At 33.9% G+C, this 23,645-nt stretch overlaps 1 pseudogene; it reads right to left on the bottom strand.

Annotated features, from left to right (window-relative positions):
* The window catches only part of LOC139864640 (monocopper oxidase-like protein SKU5), a 28,393-nt pseudogene extending 26,240 nt beyond the window's left edge, over positions 1 to 2,153 (bottom strand).
* Between the last annotated feature and the right edge of the window lie 21,492 nt (positions 2,154 to 23,645).

The raw sequence follows: 23,645 nt of genomic DNA, 5'->3' as shown, positions 1-23,645 counted from the left end.
CCGGGATTTTTCCAAATCTGTCCACCGGCACAAAAAGAGGGTAAAGCTCTAAAAATTAATACTTGGGATGAAGTTTTCGAATTGGTTTTGTAAAATTTACTTCTTAAGGAATCCATAGCAATTTGATTCACTTTAAACGGAGTTGTAATGAATATTTGGCGAGCAAAATAAAATCTGCAAAAATTAACGTTGTATGGACGAAATTTATATTATAAAAACTATATTAACCATATCCTTGCTAACTTTTCCTATATCCTATACATATTTGGACATGTTATCATTATTATAACAAAATATTATAATCTTGGTTAATTCCGAGATTGTATATATATAATAATCTTGGTACGTTCCATGACAATACGTGCACAATACGTTTTGATAAATCCTAACACAATACGTACACAATACGTCTTAGTTAATTCTAAGACAATAAGTATACAATACGTCTCTGGATTGATGCAAGACAATACGTACACAATACGCCGTGGGGTAATTCTAAGATTATATATATATACCGATTAATGGACTGTTGGACTTTTCGAACTATTTTGGACTACTAACATAAAATGTTAAAATTTATTATATAAGTATTATATGAACTTATTTTTTTCATATGTCGTGTTATTATCTGAATCATTATTATTATTATAGGTTCGTGAATCCAAGGACGACGGCAATATTTTTAATAAGTTGAAAACTTATTATTAATATACTTTTACTACCGTGAGTATATAGTCCCATTTTTAAACTTTACAAATAATTTGGGATGAGAATACATGCATTTTATGTTTTACGCCATGGACACAAGTACTTAAAATATATTCTACGTTGAGTTGTACCACCTTGCATATCTTCCCTAATAGCTTGGTAACTAATATTTACATGCTGTAAGAACATGTAAGCGCGAATCCTATTGATAGATCTATCGGGTTTGACAACCCCAACCGGGCTAGTCGCTCTTGTATCGTAAACGGTTGTATAGTACTTCGTTTTTACTACACTTGGTACAGTGTAGGGAGATTTCATAATAAAGGGAATATGCCACATTAATGGTTAAGTATTGTTACCGAAGCGCCCAACAACTTATAGAATACTTTTATACACTTGCGAGTGTACATATATTTATAACTATGAAATCTTGTGGTCTATATTTATATCGATGCTAAACCTATATATCTCACCAACCTTTGTGTTGACTGTTTAAGCATGTTTATTCTCATATCCTTAAGAAAGTCTTCCGCTGTTGCATTATCTGAGCAAGCTGTGCATGGAGTCTCATGTTTTTGTTTAAATGAAGTGTTGCATTCAATAAAACCTTTGTCATGTATTATATTCGACTTTTATGTCACGTGTGTAGTATTTAGAAACCGATGTATTATGGGGATTATTTCTTAAATAATCGCCCACTTGTTTAAAACATGCATTATGTATAATAATGGTGTGCTTTTTATGAAACGAATGCAATATTTTCTAAAACATATCATATAGAGGTCAAATACCTCGCTATGGGACCAATGAATAATGTACTGCGTTTATAGTGATATGAACGGGTCGTTTCAATGGTCCTTTACCATTAATAAGAACACCATCAGGCATTCCAAGTTCACGTCAGCATCGAGTGCCTTTCTTAAAGCAGTGTGGTTCCTAATGTACCAGTCACCAATCAAGATGACGATATCACCAGCTGGGGTGTCGAATGGGAGAGGAATGACAGACCTCGGGTTAATAATAAAACTACCAAAACCACCTGAAGCTCGTTGTAAATTGAGCGACGGGAAGTAAAAGTAGCTTCCGATTTGATCCTTAACTTGAAAATTATAAGTCCAATTCCACTTTGGGGGAATTGGGCAATTTGTACCAAGAACACCATCTTGCCAAGAACTTCTCTTTTGTTGTACACCAGCCCAAGTAAGGAGAAGGTTTTCATCTAATTTGTTCCTCACATTTACAACCACATTGTTGTTAGTTGTTGAATTTATGGTAGAGCCTGGAAATTGCCCATTTATAGCAATAACCTGTTGGGGGACACCAAGAGGTGAACCGGTGATGTAAGAGATATCAAAATGGTATGAAACAGTTGGATCTTCAGTAGAAGTGAATCTTGAAAACAAAATGAAAAAGAGACAATAGAGAAACCTAGAAGAAGTATCCATTATTATAAACAAACTTTTGAGGTTTTTTGGTTGCCTATTTTAAAGAAGAAAAACTAAAAACTAAGTAATAAATGGATTTTGGGTGCTTTTTATTGTGGGGTTTTATACATATGAAAGTGAAAGAAATTTTAGACAGATAGGGAAAAGGCCGTGTTAGATGATAGGTTAGTGGTCCAACCCAATTATGGGCTTGGGTCCGTTAGCAAGCCCATAATTGGGTTGGACCACTAACCTATCATCTAACATCGATGACAAAGTATTTCATAATTAGTACGAAAGATGACTAATCCGAGGGCATTGCCAGTAAAACCTCCCTCTCAGCTGCCCCCACAATGATGTGCGAAAGATGGCCTTAGGTGAAATTTAAGATTAAAGATATCTTTCTGTACAATGTTACCAATTTAGAAAATCAAACTCTCAATCACTAATAAAGAGGTAGCCATTAAGGTACGATTAACAACACAAGGATTATAAATATAATTATATAATCAAATTATAATGTCACTAAATATATATATCTATATTGTTTTACAAATCATTCATCATTCTCTTATTTAATGTATAATATCTTATTACTTCATTCTTTTAGAAATTTATATAATTCTTATTTGGTCATTTCTTTATATTATTATAATATCTAAGTATCTAGGTATAAGATTTATTTTAAGTCTGATTGTAACTTGAAAAGTTATATCTAAATTATTGGATTATGATTTCTTTGATGTCTTTATTAGTAGCTTATGAAATAAAGTAGAGCTTATGAATCGAAAAATAAGTTCCAGATAGTTTACCAAACACTTATAGAAAATAATAAGCTCCAGCTACCAGGTTCAAATATAAGCTCCAGCTTCAGCTTCAGCTCTAGGGTGTCTTTGGATGAAACTAGTTGGAGCTGGAGCTGAATCTTGTGTTTAGAGCTGGAAGTTGGAGCTTATTATTTGTTATGAGTGTTTGATGAAGTAGCTGGAGCTTATTCATGTAAACTGACTAAAAAAGGGTCACAATCATAATATTTTAAATATTAATGAAGGGTTTTTAAGTAATTTTAATTTTCATAAGCTCTACTTTTTCTTAGAAGCTATTTTAAGGAGTTTTTTTTCTTCTAGAGCTTATGAATTTTATAAGCTCTACTTTTCTTCTACTACTAAACCAAGTTTATGACTTTTAGCTTATTAAAATCATAATCTCAAGTTTTTATAAGTTCTCATAAACTATTAGAACCTGCATGCCAAACACACATCTATAAACTCCAGCTGTAGCTCCAGCTCCATCTACAGCTACAAGCTCTAGCTTCAGCTAGTTTTTTCCAAACACACCGTATACCAAGGACCCTAATCACCCATCAACAAAAAAGAGATTATTTTATACAGTAATATATAATAGTACGACTACTACATTACGGAGTATTACATATTAATTTAATATAGCTAGGAACTAGGAATCTTCGTACAATTATGTCACTTTCTTAAAATAAATAAAATATGTAGTCACGAGCTCAGAAAGCCAAACTAGTTCATTGGGGAACGCAAGCAACGTAGTGGATAGCGCAGACATACAATTGGAGGAATTTATAATTGCTTAATTGTAATGTTACTATACGGCTATATACTTATAGAGTATATTTTTATTGTATTACATGTATTTTTTTGAACTGCAAGCTTTGCATCAGTGTATCATTTATTTCAACGGCACTCATCATTTGCACACACATGCGTTTGAGAGGAAATTTGAATCGCATTACAGGAACCCGATCCTTTAACCTGTAAAGATTATAATGTAAAAGTATATTATTCAATAACCAATAGGTACAATATATATAACAAGATAGCTAATCACTAGGAGCTATATAAGGAATAGATACAAATATAAACAACACAATATTCACTCATATCTTTGCTATGTATATCCCATATCTTTGCTATGTATATCGATATCCTTGACATGCCCCCGCAAGACGAACGGTCTAGAAGTTAGTCCGATCTTGAACTTGAATCGTACAAAAGGAGCCCGTGGTAAGGACTTAGTTAAGGATCAGCAAGTTGATCATCAGAGGACACATGAGCGACCCGTATAGCACCAAGGTGCACCTGTTCACGAACAAAATGATATGCCAAAGCTAAATGCTTCATACGAGAGTGAAAAACCGGATTAGCACTGAGTAAAGTGGCCCCTAAATTATCACAATAAATAACCGGTTTAGTGAGCGTTGTGAAACCCATTTCTTGCAACAGATGAACGAGCCAGAGAACTTCTGCAGTCGTGGTAGCAACAGCCTTGTATTCAGCCTCGGTAGAGGATTGAGAAAGAAAACGTTGCTTCTTAGAACTCCAAGAGATGGGATTTCGACCCAAAAATACAAGATGTCCCATCGTTGAGATGTAGTCCGTTTTATCTCCACCCCAATCAGCATCAGAGAACGCATGGAGATTGAATGGAGAGTCCCGAGAAAACGTGAGTCCATGATCAGGTGTACCAGCTAAGTATCGCAACACACGCTTTAGAGCAGCCCAATGATCAGTTCGTGGAGCATGCATGAATTGTGAAAGTTTGTTAACAGCAAAGGCGACATCGGGGCGTGTTAAAGATAAGTACTGCAAGCTGCCAACTAATGTTCTATATTCCGTAGGATTGGTGATCAAACTACCTGAATGAAGATGAAGAGCACCATTGGTGACCAAAGGCGTGGCTGCAGGACGAGCATAAAGCATGTTGGCCCGATCAAGGATATCGAGAATATACTTACGTTGAATGAGAAACAGACCTTCCTTAGAAGGTATCACTTCAACACCTAGAAAATAAGAAAGATTACCAAGATCTTTGAGAGCAAACTTGTCGGAGAGACGAGTAATAAAAGATGTTAAGGTATCATCACTTGGACTTGAGAGAACTATATCATCAACATATACAATGAGGTAAATCGGAGCACCGCCATTTTGATTGATAAAGAGCGAGGAGTCAGAGATTGACCGTTTAAACCCACAACCTTGTAAGAATTTGGTAAGTTCCATATACCACGCCCGGGGTGCTTGTTTGAGCCCATAGATTGCCTTCTTCAGCTTGCACATATGATGCGGATATTTTGCATCTTCAAAACCAGGCGGTTGAGCCATATAAACCTGTTCCTGCAAGTAACAATTCAAAAAAGCATTATTAATGTCCAACTGGCGAAGTGACCAGTTGTGAGTAACCGCCAAACTAAGTAGGGTGCGAATGGTTGCTGGCTTGACAACCGGACTAAAAGCTTCAGTGTAATCAATGCCAGATCGTTGTTGAAAGCCTTTTGCAACCAACCGTGCTCGATAACGATCAATAGTGCCATCAGGATGATACTTAATGCGATAGATCCATTTGCATTTAACTAGATTATGTGTAGGATCAGCTGGAGTAAGATCCCACGTGCCAAGCTGATAAAGAGCTGTCAACTCTTTAACCATTGCTTCCTTCCACTTCGGATCAAGTAATGCCTGCTCAACATTAGCCGGTTCAACATGTTTCGAAATAGTGGTGGTAATATTAACATATTTCGGGTTTGGTTTATAAATATTATTGCGAGAGCGGGTGGTGATGGTGGTGGTGGATGTAGTGGCAGGAGGGAATGGTGGTGGCGGGTTGGGGGCAGCCGGAGTAGGCACGGTAGTGGTGTTGGTGTCGGGAGGTGGTGTAGGTGGAGGTGTTGGTGGTGTGGGATCAGTATTTGTTGTAGTGGATGTTGAGGTAGTTTCAAGTATCAGAATGGTAATATTACACCATTCGTCCATGGAAGGATATGTGGAGGAGGGATGCGTCTTGATTACATCCGGATAGGGAAATTCATCCTCAACAAACTTAACATGGCGTGATGTAAAGATCTTATTTGTTTTAGGATCAAGACAATAGTAGGCACTTTGCGTTGCCGAGTATCCTACAAAAACACATGGTTATGAGCGCGCATCAAGTTTATGGTTTGTGTAAGGTCGTAACCACGGATAACAAAAGCATCCAAAACTTCGAAGTTTGAGATAATTTGGAGATTGCCCAAATAGAGAAGAAAACGCCGATTTATTTTGGAGTGTTGGTGTGGGCATACGATTTATCAAGTAAACAGCCGTGGTAAATGCAAATGTCCAGAGAGATGTCGGAAGTATAACGTGTGACAAAAGACATAGTCCAGTTTCAACAATGTGTCTATGGCGTCTTTCGGCAAAACCATTGTGTTCGGGAGTGTGGGGAGTGAGGTGAGTTGAGATATCCCATTGTGAGACAAGTACTCGGATAAGGCGATGTACTCCCCACCATTGTCCGAATATAAGGTTTTAATAGAACTATTAAAGTGCTTCTCAACTAATACTCGAAAGCGAACAAAAACCTCTTTAGTGTCAGATTTCTTTTTAAGAGGATAAAACCACATGTAATGCGTAAAGTGATCAACAAAAACTACATAATACTTGTAACCATCAATAGAAATAACCGGGGACGTCCAAAGATCAGTATATATAATATCAAGTGGTGCACGAGATTGAATGTTATTGGTATGAAAAGGTAATTTGTGACTTTTATTGCAATGACAAGAATTACAATTGAAAGAGAAGTTACTAGGAATATGTAAATCCAACATATGCATTAAAGATTTAAAAATAGGTAAATAGGGATGGCCTAAACGATGATTCCAATCCTTTATTGAAGCTCAAACACTGGAATACGCAACAATAGTTGAAACAGAAGAAGCTAGTTGATAAACTCCATCTTTAGGTTGTCCCGTGATAAGGGTTGTCCCCGTGAGCCGATCCTTCAAAACATAGTAATCAGAGGTGAAAGAAACAAGTAAGTAATTATCTTTACATAGTTGAAAGATAGATAAGAGATTACGATGCATATGAGGAACATATAAAACATTGGATATTTTAAGAGATTTGGATGAAGTAGGAATAGTAGTGGATCAAATGTGTGAGATACCTAATCCCTTACCATTACCAAGAATAATCTCATACGTTCCACTATAAGGATTATGTAGGGACAGATTTGCAAGATCATTGGTGATGTGATGAGAGGCTCCCGAGTAGAGTAACCATGGTGCAGATTGTGATGGTTGCGTTAAATGAGTAGCATTTTCTTGTGGCTGTAGTTGCCGAAAAGTGGGAGGTGTGATCGATGGGTGTTGCTCAGCGAAGACGGTGCATTTTTGTATTGAATGTCCCTTTGCATTACACCATTGACACTTTCCTAAGAATGGCCGTGCACCTGTAAAAGCATTATTATTCCGCATAGATGAAGGACCTGCTGATCGATTTTGGGGATATGTGTTGGAAGAGTTAGATGAACGAGCAGTGTTGTTGTTGGTGTTGCGTGGAGTGTTGCGCGTGAAAGTGGAGTTCACGGTAACAGGAAGTGGTGATAAAGTGGGTTGATTTTTTATGGCAAGTTCACGGTTGAGAAGTTTCTCGTGTAGCTCTTCAAAGGTGATGGATTTTTCCCGTGCATTGACCCCATCGATGACACTTTGGTACGAGTCATCGAGACCATCTAACACACGATCAGTAATATCTTCGAGATCCATGGTGGCACCAAGAAGAGCCAAGTGATCGGTACATGTCTTTATGGAGTGCATGTACTCGGTGATAGATTGTGGCCCCTTTGTGATCTGTTTAAGCCTCATCTTAAGTTGTTTGATATGACTCCTAGACGTGCTTGCAAACGTGTTTGCAAGAGTGTCCCAGAGTGCTTTGGTGGTGGTGGTGGTCGAAACAAGAGGCACAATATGCTGATCCAGTGTTTCGATTAAAGCTCCAAATAAGAGTCTGTCTTGTCTGACCCAAGTTTGATGGGCAGGATATGGTGAGGGACTACCGTTGGTATCGATAGTAGTCGGAGGGGCAGGAAAGGAACCATCAAGGTATTTGAATAGCCCATAACCATCAAGTATAGCATGGACTTGAAGCTTCCAAGAGGTGTAGTTACCTGAGAAATGTTTGATAATATTGGTGAGAGTGATGATGATGATCGGGTTTTTAGGATCAACATCGTTAGGAATTGTATGAGATGACATGGTGGAGATGAAGATTTCGGCTAGGGTTTTGTGTATTTGGTGGCTGAGGTTGACGAATTAGAAGCAGAATAGAGGATCGCTTCCTCGTGATACCATGTAAAGATTATAATGTAAAAGTATATTATTCAATAACCAATACGTACAATATATATATACAACAAGATAGCTAATCACTAGGAGCTATATAAGGAATAGATACAAATATAAACAACACAATATTCACTCATATCTTTGCTATGTATATCCCATATCTTTACTATGTATATCGATATCCTTGACATAACCATCCCGAGGGACAGGCGGACCGGGTTTGAATCCTGAATGGATCCGGGAGAAAACATGTATGCATTTTATCAAATATAATTCTATTAATTATATAATGAGATTCTGTGACAGCCGCGCGTTACTGCTAGTGTGGCATTGTGTTTTTATGAGGCGTTTTTAATTGCGTTTAAGAAGCTGCTGATAATTTAGTAATTATTTGTGTTGTGTAGTACTCCGTAGTAAATACCCACCGGTTTAGTTTATATGTATATGTACATTATAAGTCCTTGGGCGTTTCCCATTTTGATTACAAAAAATAAGTTGCAAATTTATTGTTATAGCATTTTTTTCATCTACTTAAAAAACTTAGATAATCTTAATGATTGCATTTTTCATGTTATCTGCATAAAAACAAATTCCAAGTCCATCTAACTAAGCATTTGCCGTGCGTTGCGGTGTGAAATCGTTTTTTAAGCAAAAGTATTAAACATTAGTTTAAAGTTTAAGTACATTATACATCATTGGATATTCTCGCTTTGACCATAAAAAGAAGTCGCAAGTTAATTGTTGTGAACATTTTTCATCTATTTCAAAAGCTTGGGTGCTCTTATTGATAATTGCATTTCTCATGTTAATTACAAAAGCAAATTTTAAGTCCATATCTGACTGCACATTTGCTCACACGTTGCAGTGGAAATCATTTTTAAGCAAAAGTATGTAATATTATTTTGATAATTTAAATTACAACACACATATATTCAAGTGGTATAAAAGTTAGCCTTGTCACCACTTATCATTTTAATATGTGTCTTTAGATATTTATTTATATACATATTAACTAATGGACCACAAAGAAACAACATTATCCTTTTTTTTTTTTTTTTTTGAAAAGCAAGCAATGGTATTATATATATGTACAAAACTATTACAACTAGATTCGAATCGCCCCGAAGCAATATACAAATTTAAAGGATGCTTCTAAAAAGAAAACAGTTGAAGCAAAGTAACACGGAAATAGCTAAAACTAATCGATCCTTAGCCTACTCCGGTTCTATTATTTGAATTGGAAACGTAGAAACTTGGGTTCAACATCCATTGGTGCCAATCGAGGGAGATTTTTCTTTCTTTTTGATATCCATCCAAAGCTAACGGATTGTACTTCGGATAGGATACCACCACTTGACCATTCTTTACCTTTGAAAACTTATTGTTCCTTGACCTCCAAATCAAATAACAACTTGTTCATTTGACCGCTTCCCATATTGTTTGCCCCGAATTTGATAATGATGCGGAGATGGAATCATTGTAAAGAGGATTTAACTCGTTAAGTTTGTCTTCTGGGATATGCCACCACCTTGGAAGGCCTTTCCACAAGTTTTTGGTCGTCTCGCAATTGATTAGGATATGATCTACGGTTTCAATTTCGTTTCCACAAAAGGGGCATAAAATCGTATCTAAATCAATACCCCGCTTGTCTAACTCTTGACTGACAGTGATTCTTTTTAACTTAGCTCGCCAAACAAAAATTGAAACCTTTTGCGGTATTGCATTATTCTAATAGTTTCGATTGTTGCAGAACCTGATTGAAGTTTCTTCTCATCAATAAGTGTCGCGAGTTTTTTAGTTGTGTATACCCCGTCTGAATCAAGACTCCATTTCACTTTGTCGATCACATCAGGTTGAAAATTTACTGCTGCCGCTATGCTTATTATCCCCTGTATGTCACTAACAGCTCTACCCCGAGGTTCCCTGGACCACTGCCACAAATAATTACGAGTATCTCCAGTAATACGTATCCTTTCTTGTATTGTGACTTCTTTATTAACCTCCAGCGCAAATAATCTGCAGAATACATCTTAGAGTGGTGCATTTCCGATCCAAACATCTAGCCAAAATCTGATTGTGCTCACGCTTCCAATATTTTTGATAAAAGACGATGAAAACGAGACATTCAAACTATCAACTTTGTAACCTGCTTTGATTATGTTCGTCCAAGTAGTGTTGCCACCTAAGAATTGCAAGTTCCATTAAAAAAATTATATGTTGTGAAATAACTTATAGTATACATATAAATACATCATAATTAAAAGGAAAAAGTATAAATAATATTTTAAAGAAATAAACAAAAAGAAAAAGTTGTATTTTTTGATATAAATTGAATAAAAATAATCAAAGATAAAGTAATTAAATGAAAATTGAAGAAGGAATAAAAAAAAATTAAAAGATAATAAAAGCGAACATAAATAAAGAAAAAGGGAATAAAAAAATTAAAAGATAATAAAAGGGAACATAAATAAAGAACCAATCATCGGTGTGATTCAAACGAAACCATTTATCATAACCTCTTTAAAAATGTTTTATTTTTTACGTACACTTTATTTTAACTGTATTTTTTTAAAGATTTAGTGGAATCTATATGTATTTTTCCACTTTTCAATTAATAAAAAGGTTATTATTTATCGTCGATGTACGAATTATAATTATACAAATATGAAGCGAAACCATTTTTCGCAGCAACGCACATGCTATCTCTCTTGCACGTTTATTTTCAAAAACTACTTCAAATTGTTTATATTTTAGAGCTTATTTTCATTAACTTTTAAATTTTAATTTTTTTTTTTGAACGGCAAGCTTGCATCAGCGTATTATTTATTTCAACGACACTCATCATTTGCACATACACACGCGTTCGGGCAGGAAACCCGAACCATATTATAGGGATCCGAACCTTAAACCATCCCGAGGGGCAGACGGGTCATAGGTCGGTAAAACCTTCCCAGGGGCAACCCGGCTTATGGTTAGTAAGCCTACCACGGGTATTTTTAAAGAGTGGGACTCGAACTTGAGTCCACTCTCCCCCTTGCCTTGGCCCCACCTAAGTGAAACCAAGGATACCAACCAGCCACTGCTAAGTTGGTTTTTAAATTTTAATTTAGTAACAATGTTAGAAGAAAATTTGTGAAGAAAAAGAAATAAACACGAACTCTCTAAATACTTAAGAGTTGGGTCAGCAAACAAACCATACGTAGTGAGTAATTCATTGCTACCACTCTTTCAATGAAATGATTTGAGTTGGATAACACCGTTGTGGTACAAGTACACCTTTATACACATATTTAAATATAAATATTTATAATTAGAAATATCATAATAATGTAAATATAATAAGTTAAGCACATTTTGTTATTAAAAAGTAAAAACTTTGACAATAAAGTGACGTTTGGTGCAATTAAAATTGACATATAAGTTAAGAACTCCACAGAATTCAATAATAAAAAACAAATATGACATAGGATTCTTGCGGCATTTTTGTTTGGCATTTACTAACTTCATTACATGCTTTTTGGCAGAGAAATCCCCCTAAATTCAAGAGGCCTACGTGGTAGCTTCTGTTCCGGGCCTTGACAAATTTAATAATATAAAATAAATAAAATAGAACGGAGTACTTCAATTTTTTTTTTTCTCGAAAAAATGAGATTAATTTCATTAATAACAAATCCGGAACGAGGGAGCTAAATTTAGTCCCACAATCAAGACCAAACTACAACGACAACACTATGACAATGGGGAGAGAATGAAGAGTTTGCACCTCAACCCAAAATACCATAATTACAAATAAGTATCCGGTTTAGATAACCACATATTCCAATCTAACTTTACGCCTTTGTACTTGTACGAAATCCAATCGAACGATACCGCTTGAATTTTGCAAAGAGCCACCAGGGCATTCCAACACTTATTATGGAAGACCATATTGTGGCGGTTTTTTTAAATAAGGTGAGAAGTAACCCAAATGACCCCTTGCCAAATCAAGCTAGAGGATGCACTATCACGAAGAAATTCATTTAAAGATAAACTTGAGAAATTCCCACGATTCCACAATTTAAACACACGAGACCAAATTTCTTGAGCACACAAACAAAAGATAAGAGTATGATCTACTTATTCTAAGCCATCATCGCAAAGAGGGCATCGAACGCTATGCAAATCAATGCCTCTTTTATCGAGCTCAAGCCTAACCGGGAGACGCTTTTTCAAAGCCCGCCATACGAAGAGTTCAACTCTTTTAGGAACTAAATGATTACGACATGCATGTTTCTTCACCTTGATGAGTGTTGATACCCAGTAAATGCTCGTCGATAATTGATGACAATTTCTTCACAGTAAATAAACCATTTGTAGCAAGATCCCATTTCCAGCTATATTTTTTACCACGAACCAAAGAGACATCACGAATTAAACTTGATTGCGAATTCAGATCACTGAGGGTGCGGCCAGCAGGCTGCCTGACCCATTCCTAATTTACATCACAAAACGAATTCGGTATAGGAGAAGCAGCAGAAGCATCACGGACGGAGTCAGCAGCAGCAACAGAGTGAACCTGAGGGACAGAAACAGCAGCAACTAAACGATCTTTAACAGTAGCATTTTGATGAACCTCCAGCCTGAAAAGGAACGGAGTACTTCGATACATTCATTTTTAATTGAAATACCTTTTTTTTTCAAAAATAACGAATACTATATAAACGAGATTTTCATCGAAAAATGAAGATCCTAACTAATATACCGAAAGAGAAAAAACTGAACGGCGTGTAACAAGTAATATACGTCACAAGTCGACGCTAACTTCAACCGAGCCAAATCACTACCACAACATAACAACATGAAAAGATCAACCTTAACACACTAGACTATTGACAAATCACGAGCGAAAAGACATTATCAACCTAAAATCACATCAAACGAAAAACCTACAAACAAAGAAAAAGCTAAGTAGGCTTTTACCATTCAGTTGGTTGAATGTTGGTTAATGGACTAATCGACAAAGTTAAGTATGATGCTTAATCGAATAATATGTTTTGATGATGACACATACATATGCATAAGTGATGATCGACATCTTAACATAAAACACGCAAGTTCACTAATCCATACTTGATCTTGCAAATGACTAAATCAAACAAAACTTAGAATGAAAATAAAGATCATTAAAGTTACATGGTCAAAGGGACGGTCGACCGTATACCTGACCGTAGAAGCCCAAACTGAATCTGCAACGCAGTTTTGTGAAAACAAGTTGCACGGTCATCACCACGGTCAACCGCAGTGCGACCGTAGATTTCACTGTCACCATTTTTTACCAGATTTAGTTTGACCACTTTCCGACATCTATAATTCATGAAACCTTTCTCAACACGCTTAGGAAAGATGCCCCCTCCATACTTAATTGAGTTTCACTGTCATAAAAACGCTAATCTTGGTTAATCACGCTTAATTACACCTTAATGACATATTAACCATGATTAAGCATAACACATAAGTGTTAATCAATAACTTGTGATCTTAAAACTTGTGTAAACATTCTTAGGATGATCACCAAGTACCAACAGACATAAGCTAATGTCACTAGAACACTAATTACAATTAAAGATTACTTAGTGACAAATTAAGGCTAAATGAAGAACAACATTTTAAAGTGTAACTAGTAAAGACTTATAATCCTAAAATACACTTAGATACATTTAATATGGTCACCAAGTCCCAACTAGAGATTTTTCTTCCCGTGTACATGTGTTGAACATTAATGTGTGCTTACACATTAATCATGCAATGTGTTATATTGCAAGTAAGCTTGCTAAAGCTTAAACCATATTGTTGTGTAAATATCTATATGATTGATATTAAAATAACTATCTCTTGCTATATGTGAGTATTACTTACTACTTGCTAATATGTTTGATACTCATTAAGTTGCCAACTTGTTAACATGCTCTTAAACTTGCTATGTGTTATAAGTTAGAACACTAGGATTCAAATAACTAGTTTATTTCAAGGAATCAAGTGTAACATGGTTCACATATAATAATGATCAATAATCTATTTGATCTTGTCTAGTAACACACATATGTAACATGTCCAAGTAAAACTTACACTTAATGTTTAACTTAAAAAAACATCATTCAATTAATCTCTACTTAATCTTAAAATGAATATGATTTGTGATTAATTGAAACTAGAAAGTTAATGACATGTTGACTAGTCTTTAGGATTGAACAAAATGCATTAATGAACCTAACTAAGTCTTGACCAAACTGAGATTACCCCAAATGATAATCATGACACTTCTCCAAGAATGTTGGGTTTACCACATTTGGAGTGGTATGTCATTTTCACACAATAAGACTAAATCCCACACACTTAATGCATGTAGTACTTGTATAGGATATTGGGTTTCTTTTGCATGTGCTAAATGAAGTAAAAATTCCAAAATATGATGTTCAAATATGAGTCAAACGGCTATACAATGGATACAAATTTTGGACACAGGCGCGGACGGTCGAACCACGGTCGACCGTCACAGTGACTGTCTGACAATGGCTAGTTTTTGAATTTCACCATAAATAGCAAGCATTGGAGAGCATTTGAAGCTGACCCTCTTGTACATTTCAAAGGCATATTTCCAGAGTTCACAAAGACTTTAATTAATACTCAAATGTGATGAAGTAAGAGAAGATTCTATGATTTTATAGATTTAGAATTTGGTTGTTGTAAACTTACTGTGACAACCCGGAAATTTCCGACCAAATTTAAACTTTATCTTCATATTATTCCGACACGATAAGCAAAGTTTGTTAAGTTAAATCTCAAGAATTTTAAACTGTGTTCATACATTCATTTTAACCTCGACCAAATTTTGACGATTCACGAACCATTAAATGGATATGATTGTATATATATAAGTGTATATATATTATAACTTGAAAACGTAAACAAAATATTAGATATAATACTTTACATGAACGTATATACGACAAAATTGGAAGATAATATCAAATCATTGATTTATCAGTTACATTATGATATTATTACGAGTCTCTGTTGAGAGGTCCACTTTGATTTAGGAAACCTTTCTTTTTAACGGTATTCGGAATAAATAGTAAAGTGATCTTCGAGTAAGGACAAAGTGTCAAGTAGCAAGAGCTAGACAGATTGGTGGAAATTCCTGTTGAATTCCAATACATGCCTTACAATAATTGCCTCGTGACTATTGATAAGATAAACTATTTAACCTTCATATTATTTAATGTAAAAGTACAATTGGGGAATATAGATAATTTAGAAAATGAATATCGATAAGTTAAGTAAACGATTATAACACTTGTTTATTGATTCGATTGATTTATAAAACGTTAAGAAGTTAAATTAAACGTTGGCGCATAAATGAATCATACCAAATTATGTACTAGAGTGAAACGACCCGTCCTAATCCACCTGGATGAAGTCATCAACATTTGGTCCCATTGCGATGATCGGCTCCAAGTAATGTCCTTATATTGGGCAAATGCACAGCGAAAGACTTAATTCGTACCTGAGAATAAACATGCTTTAAAGTGTCAACCAAAAGGTTGGTGAGTTCATAGGTTTATCATAACAATCATTTCAATATGTTAATAGACCACAAGATTTCATAATCATAAACATAATACACTCGCAAGTGTATGTAAAGCATTCTAAGTGGTTGAGCACTTGGTAACCATACTTAATATTTAATCAACGTCGCATATTCCCTTTATTATGAAATCTCGCTACACCGTACCAAGTGTAGTCACCAAAACGAAGTACTGTGCAACCGTTGAATACTGGTCGTCCAGTCCGGTTGGGGTTGTCAGGCCCGATAGATCTATCAACAGGATTCGCGTTTACAATACCCATGTAAATAGTAGTTACCAAGCTACAGGGAAATATGCCAGTGGTACAACTCAACGTAGAATATATTTTTAAGTACTTGTGTCTATTTTGTAAACATTTATAAAAGCAGCGCATGTATTCTCAACCCAAAAATATATATTGCAAAAGCAATTAAAAAGGGAGCAAATGAAACTCACCATACTGTATTTTGTAGTAAAAATACATGTGACGACATTGAATAAGTATAGGGTTGGCCTCGGATTTACGAACCTATATCATTTATATATATTAACACATAAAATGATAATCGAACAAATTTATATATTATTAGTGATTTAATTGTTATTTTAATTGGATTTTTCATTAATAACCTTATTAATTATATTTATTAATATTTATTATAAAGGTATTGATATAGTTATGTTATGTGTAGTAAATACAGTTGTATATAACTAATAATTATTTGATAAGATAATATTGATAATAATAATAACTAAAAATTGTTTTATTTTACAATAATAATAATAATAATAATAGTTATTATGATAATAATATTGATAATATGAAAATAATAGTATTTATGTCAAAATAATAATAATGATAGTAATAATAAAAAATAATAATCTTTCTAATAATGATAATAATAATAATAATAATAATAATAATAATAATAATAATAATAATAATAATAATAATAATAATAATGATAGTTTTTAATAAAAATGATACGAATAATAATATTAATGATATTATTAATAAAAATTTTAATAATGTTAATAATAATAATAACAATAATAACAATAATAATAATAATAATAATAATAATAATAATAATAATAATAATAATAATAATAATAATAATTATAATAATAATAATAAATAAAATTGAGAAAACTACCTCACAAAGAAAATGTTCCAAAAATAATGCCCATGCCCAGGTTCAAACCCACGACCTCTCACTAAACCAAACATCATCCTTAACCACTGCACTATTTTCTGTTTTCGTAATACCATTACTGATTTATTTAAATTTAACCCGTAACATTTTGCTTAAAGTGGAAACCAATCCAACACAAGAGTTTACATATTTGGCCCAACAGGTATACTCAATTTTCGGCCCAACTCCTAACGTGGCAGCCCAATCGGTCCATCTTAACTAATTTGCATCCTTGGCCCAACCATACAATAAGAACAGCGCCTAACAGCAACTTTTTATCACTAAAAAAAAACGTCGTGGCCAAGGTTCGAACCTAGGACCTCTAGTTTACCACACAACAACCTTAACCATTTAAGCTAGCTTGTTTTTCTGAATAATAGCCAGATTATTTTCTTTTAATTCGTTTCCTGTCTTCATCTTCTTTCTCTAATTATCATCGATCTTCTATTTTTATCTTCTCCATCCTCTTGCTACTACATCATCATCTATGAATATCACAAAATCATTGTCATCATCTACTATTTATATTATCATTTTTTCCTCACATAAAATTATGATCATAATATCGTCTAATCATTATCAAATAACATCATCTTCTTATTGTCGATCACAATCACCAACGTGACCATCAAACATCATCATACTTATTTTCATTATCATCATCTTAACAGCTCATCGAAGTAGTAGCAGTAACACCGTAGGTTGCAGGTTGCGTTTTAAATGAGTTCGATGGACTGTAGCATCAAGCAATCGAAGATAATGACTGAAAACAGAAAGCACATCATGCTGCAATTAATAGTTTAAAACAGAAAGATAGTCAGCGTAGCAGGTGCAGGTTTTGATGGAGTTGGTTCGATGGTATTTGGGTTTTTTTTTTAACCGGAAAGTAACAGTAAAAATAATAATGGGTTTATAGTGGCGAGTTAAATAAGAACGAAATATATCGAATAGTAGTACACGGTAGTTGCAGGAGTTGTTTCAGTGATGATGGTTGTTCGATAATGAAACAGAAAATAAAAAGATATATAAGCCTAGCAGTGATAAAAATGAGAGAGAAGAGAGAGAGAGAGAGAGAGAGAGAGAGAGAGAGAGAGAGCTACGGTGGTCATTCATGGTGACGGTTGTTTTGGTGATCTTGGGTCGATTTATAAGAACCAACAAGCGTGGGTGGTGTTCTTGATGATCTCGTTCAACAACCATAAAGGTGATCGATTTTGGTGGGTTTCCGGAGGTGATGGAAATTTGTAGTGAGGATGATGAGTTTTATAGAAGAAAGAAAGAGATATAATTCAGTGTCATAAAGAAAGTAAAACAGTAACCTAAATAATTTAATATTAATATTTAATAATCATTGAGTTATTAAAACGTGCAAAGTGATTCCTACTATTATGCCGACAGTTTTTAAAGGTAGTATTTCGTGTCCATTGCTAAACAGTTGAAGTATAATTGTGTTCCTAAAAATCCCAAATTTTTGGATTGACTATATTTAATTATTTCACTCATTACCTGTTTGAAACTAGGTCAAAAAGGTTCAATAATTATATATTTTGTGTTCCAATTTATATGTACGGAGTACTAATATTTAAACTAAAAAGGTAAAAATATTTTTATCAAATCTAAAATCTTCGTAATCGATTTACAATCCAACTTTTATTTTAAATCTTCATGAACTCGTTTTATATCTATATTAAAACTAACGAAATGTCAACCGGGTGTCACTGACGTTTACTAATTAAGCTCAAAATCAGTTATTTTTAATATATTCTTTTTCTACATAAAAACAGATTTAAAATAGCGAGTTTAATTACTAAAACAAATATATTATATATATTTTTAAACAAATAGATCTAATATAAATTTAAATACTTACAAGTAATAATTATATACATAATTATATATATCTATATATTTATAAATATAGTTTCCGTTATATCGCATATTATTTTACATATTTAATTCTAACCAATTAAACATATATTATTTCAATAATATATCAAATTATTATATATATATATATATACATTTAAATATATATGTATCTATTTACAATTAGTTGTTCGTGAATCGTCGGGCATAATCGAAGGGTAATTGATGACATGAATATTGATTTCAACACTTTCAAGGCTCAACATTACAGATTTTGCTTATCGTGTCGGAAACATATAAAGATTAAAGTTTAAATTTGGTCGAAAATTCCCGGATCATTACAGTACCTACCCGTTAAAGAAATTTCGTCCCCGAAATTTGATAGGGGTCGTCATAGATAACAATAAGAATGTTTTCATGACGAATATGAGTTAGTAACTAGAGTTTTATCATCATTGAGTGTTATAGATAAAACCATTTGATTACGCGAAGAGTATAAGTGAAGCTATCACAAGAGAGTGAAATGAGTAATGTATATTTGTTTTAACCGATGACGTAGTTATGATTGATTTTCGGAAATCAAGGAATTTAAAGAAATCTTCTAAGCAGAAAGTAAATGTAATAGCACGATTTATTAGCAACTGTTGGAATTACAGAAGAACAGAAATATCAAGGAAATATTTCCATGATATGTTTAGAGATTAAGTAGAATGAAAGAGTCGTGTTACATGGCACATGATGATGGTACTGAGAATCATCACGTTTCATTAGAAACTCAGCATGAATTACTGTAATATAATCACGTTGATCAAGTGTCATTATATTATACTAACTCATGCATCAGTTCCCAACACTACTTCAAAAACATTCATATTCGAATTTTTCAGAATTTAGAAACTAGCACAGTTTCTTTTATGTTGCAGATATTATGGCTAGATAAATGATTTTATATAAGAATAGCTATGAAAATATCTTCAGAAATATCGAAGATATTTATGATGATATTTTGGAATTTCTAAGTTCGAAGGTTGATGAAAAAAAAATTTCCCGCAAGATTTTAACATGACCTCGGAGCAAGATATTCTCTAAAGGTTTCATCGGATCCAGATTTATCTGGGTTCTTTGAATATGGGGTTTGGTCCTTGTATTTATCCTTGGTCTCCTTCATGGTTTGCTCAATTCGTTTTTCAGTACCAATTTTTTTTTATTGAGCGTTCCTAACACTTCCTTCTTTATCATCAACTTTTGGTCATTAAGACCATCTACAACATGCTGCTTCGTCAGCATTTTCAAAGTTAACGGATCTGGGTCATCGGTTATCAAACCGAGGTGATTTCAGGAGAATTGTGTTTTTAAATAATTTAACGTTGATGGTAATATGGTGGAATATAAAAGGTTCTCCGGTATCAACAAAAGAGCACACATATATATCAAAGTGATAATAAGGTTGTTTCGAACGAAAAATCGAAGTTGACTTGCTGGAGCTGTGACAAAATTGTCTACTTTGGAAAGGGATTGAAAAGTGATTTTCGGTAGTAACATCGCCAAAGGAGCTAGCGCATATACGTGTTAAACCTTTACTCAGGTTCCAAGAGTTTTTCAGGTGCATAACTATATGCATAGATCTTTTCTTTCGTAGATGAAGTGCGGTTGGTTCATCTTCTCGATCGAGGTGTTTTCAAGAATCATGAAAGGTTTGAACGCAAGTTGTAATTATTGAGATACAAATGAGGTTTAAGATGAATTCAAGTGGCAAACTTGAAGAATTGTTTAGTTTCATATGTTATAATCAATATTTTAATTCATTTTAATTGTCCAATGTTATTAGTCCACAGTCGATAGTCCACAGTTAACAGTCCAGTAATTCATATATAGTTTATTATATTATATTCGAATTAATTAATACGTGTCGTGACCCGTATACATCTCAGACTCGATCACAACTCAAAGTATATATATTATTATAGAATCAATCTCAACCCTGTATAGAGAACTCGATCATTACTGCATATAGAGTGTCTATGGTGATTCCAAATAATATATATAGATGCGTCGATATGATATGTCAAAACCTTGTATACGTGTCCCGATATTTAAAGTGCGTAAAATAAATACAGAAATTAAATGACGATAAATAAATGCGTAAAGTAAATAACAGAAATTAAATGACGATAAATAAAATTGCGAGAATGTAAATTGCGATAAATAAAATGTAATCAGTTAGCTAGGAACAATTAGCTAGGAACAGTTAGAGTGAATTCTTAACAAAATTCCTCATAGTTAATTTGTTTGTTTCTAACAAATTTTATTTTGTCAAATGTTTTCTTCATTATGCCACTCGTTGGATTCTGATAGGTCAAAATCCAAATATGAAATTGAATGAAAATGATTATTCTGCGGTGAACGGATACGTATATCGGTGGTTGTAAATAGGATAGTAAATGACTGTTGAATCAGCTTTGACGAATGTACAGTGTAACTTATTAAGGTGAAATCTAAATATTCTTCGGGTATTACCTACCCGTTAAAATATTTCCACCATTAATAGTTTGTACAAAAGAATTTTTAATTACAATCTTTATGAAAACATATATATGTATATATTTTCTTCAGATGTAATCATGGATTTAATGAGTCAATATGATATTAAACTCATTTGATTTACCGTTAGAACAAGAATATATAATCTCTAAAACATTAGAGATTACATAATCGCCATGTCGAACGAAGATAAATGAGAACGTTACATAGAACGAAAATCATACTCGAAGTACAGATGGTGATATTGAGGCATGTGATGTTAAGGCTTGTGTTATTGGTGGTACTGGTGCCGATGTTGATGGTATTGTTGGTGCCGGTGATGCTGCTGGTGCTTGTAAGTTTTGCACCATATTCTCCAAAGCCACTACTCGAACGCGAAACTCGTTGACTTCTTCCGTTACTACGAGATGATTGGCAGTTGGAACGAGGAGATGAATAAGATTTAGAATTCGTGATATTATATAATCGTTACGAGATATTCTGGAAATGAGAGTGAAAATAGTGTGTCGGACTGGTTTGCCGGTAAGTGCTTCAGGTTCATCGCCAAGAGATGAATTCGGTTGGTGGAAAGGATCGCCTTCTTCTCGTCTCCATTGATTAAGTCGACTGCGAACCTATCAGATGAATTGGGGATGGCTGATTGGTTGATTCATTCTAGTTACACTGTCTTCGGAGCTTGAGTCAAAATCCATATAGGAATAGCTGTCGGAATCCGAGGTATTCGAACTGGTTGAGGGATTTATCTCGTACGATCAGATAAAGTATTTTCGATAAGAAATAGATTATAGGATGTAGATTAGCAGCCTGCAATACATAATTTATATATGTATATATAATACTTAAATCCCATAAGTTACGGAGGAATCTACGAAAGCTGTCAGGAAAAGGTAACAATAACAGATACGCTAAGATATGAATCCATCTATACATTGTCTATGCAATAGAGGCAGTAAGACAGGTCCAGACTAAGAATGATAAGCAGATAATTACCTAAGGATGATAAGCAGATGATTTTTGACTAGAAATGATAAACAAAACTTTTGACATGCAGACACGGTCGAAGTCCAGACTCACTAATGCATCTAAACAACTATCAGTTAGACACCCTAATGCAAGACCTGGTTCGCTAAGACCACCGCTCTGATACCACCTGAAACGACCCGTCCTAATCCACCTGGACGAAGTCATCAACATTTGGTCCCATTGCGATGATCGGCTCCAAGTAATGTCCTTATATTGGGAAAATGCACAGCGAAAGACTTAATTCATACCTGAGAATAAACATGCTTTAAAGTGTCAACCAAAAGGTTGGTGAGTTCATAGGTTTATCATAACAATCATTTCAATATGTTAATAGACCACAAGATTTCATAATCATAAACATAATACACTCGCAAGTGTATGTAAAGCATTCTAAGTGGTTGAGCACTTGGTAACCATACTTAACATTTATCAACGTCGCATATTCCCTTTATTATGAAATCTCGCTACACCGTACCAAGTGTAGTCACCAAAACGAAGTACTGTGCAACCGTTGAATACTGGTCGTCCAGTCCGGTTGGGGTTGTCAGGCCCGATAGATCTATCAACAGGATTCGCGTTTACAATACCCATGTAAATAGTAGTTACCAAGCTACAGGGAAATATGCCAGTGGTACAACTCAACGTAGAATATATTTTTAAGTACTTGTGTCTATTTTGTAAACATTTATAAAAGCAGCGCATGTATTCTCAGCCCAAAAATATATATTGCAAAAGCAATTAAAAAGGGAGCAAATGAAACTCACCATACTGTATTTTGTAGTAAAAATACATATGACGACATTGAATAAGTATAGGGTTGGCCTCGGATTTACGAACCTATATCATTTATATATATTAACACATAAAATGATAATCGAACAAATTTATATATTATTAGTGATTTAATTGTTATTTTAATTGGATTTTTCATTAATAACCTTATTAATTATATTTATTAATATTTATTATAAAGGTATTGATATAGTTATGTTATGTGTAGTAAATACAGTTGAATATAACTAATAATTATTTGATAAGATAATATTGATAATAATAATAACTAAAAATTGTTTTATTTTACAATAATAATAATAATAATAGTTATTATGATAATAATATTGATAATATGAAAATAATAGTATTTATGTCA

Source organism: Rutidosis leptorrhynchoides, chromosome 8 (assembly GCF_046630445.1).
Source record: "Rutidosis leptorrhynchoides isolate AG116_Rl617_1_P2 chromosome 8, CSIRO_AGI_Rlap_v1, whole genome shotgun sequence".
Classification (NCBI taxonomy): Eukaryota; Viridiplantae; Streptophyta; class Magnoliopsida; order Asterales; family Asteraceae; genus Rutidosis; species Rutidosis leptorrhynchoides.
The sequence above is the reverse complement of the archived record's forward strand: the minus strand, read 5'-3'. Positions and strand labels throughout refer to the sequence as shown.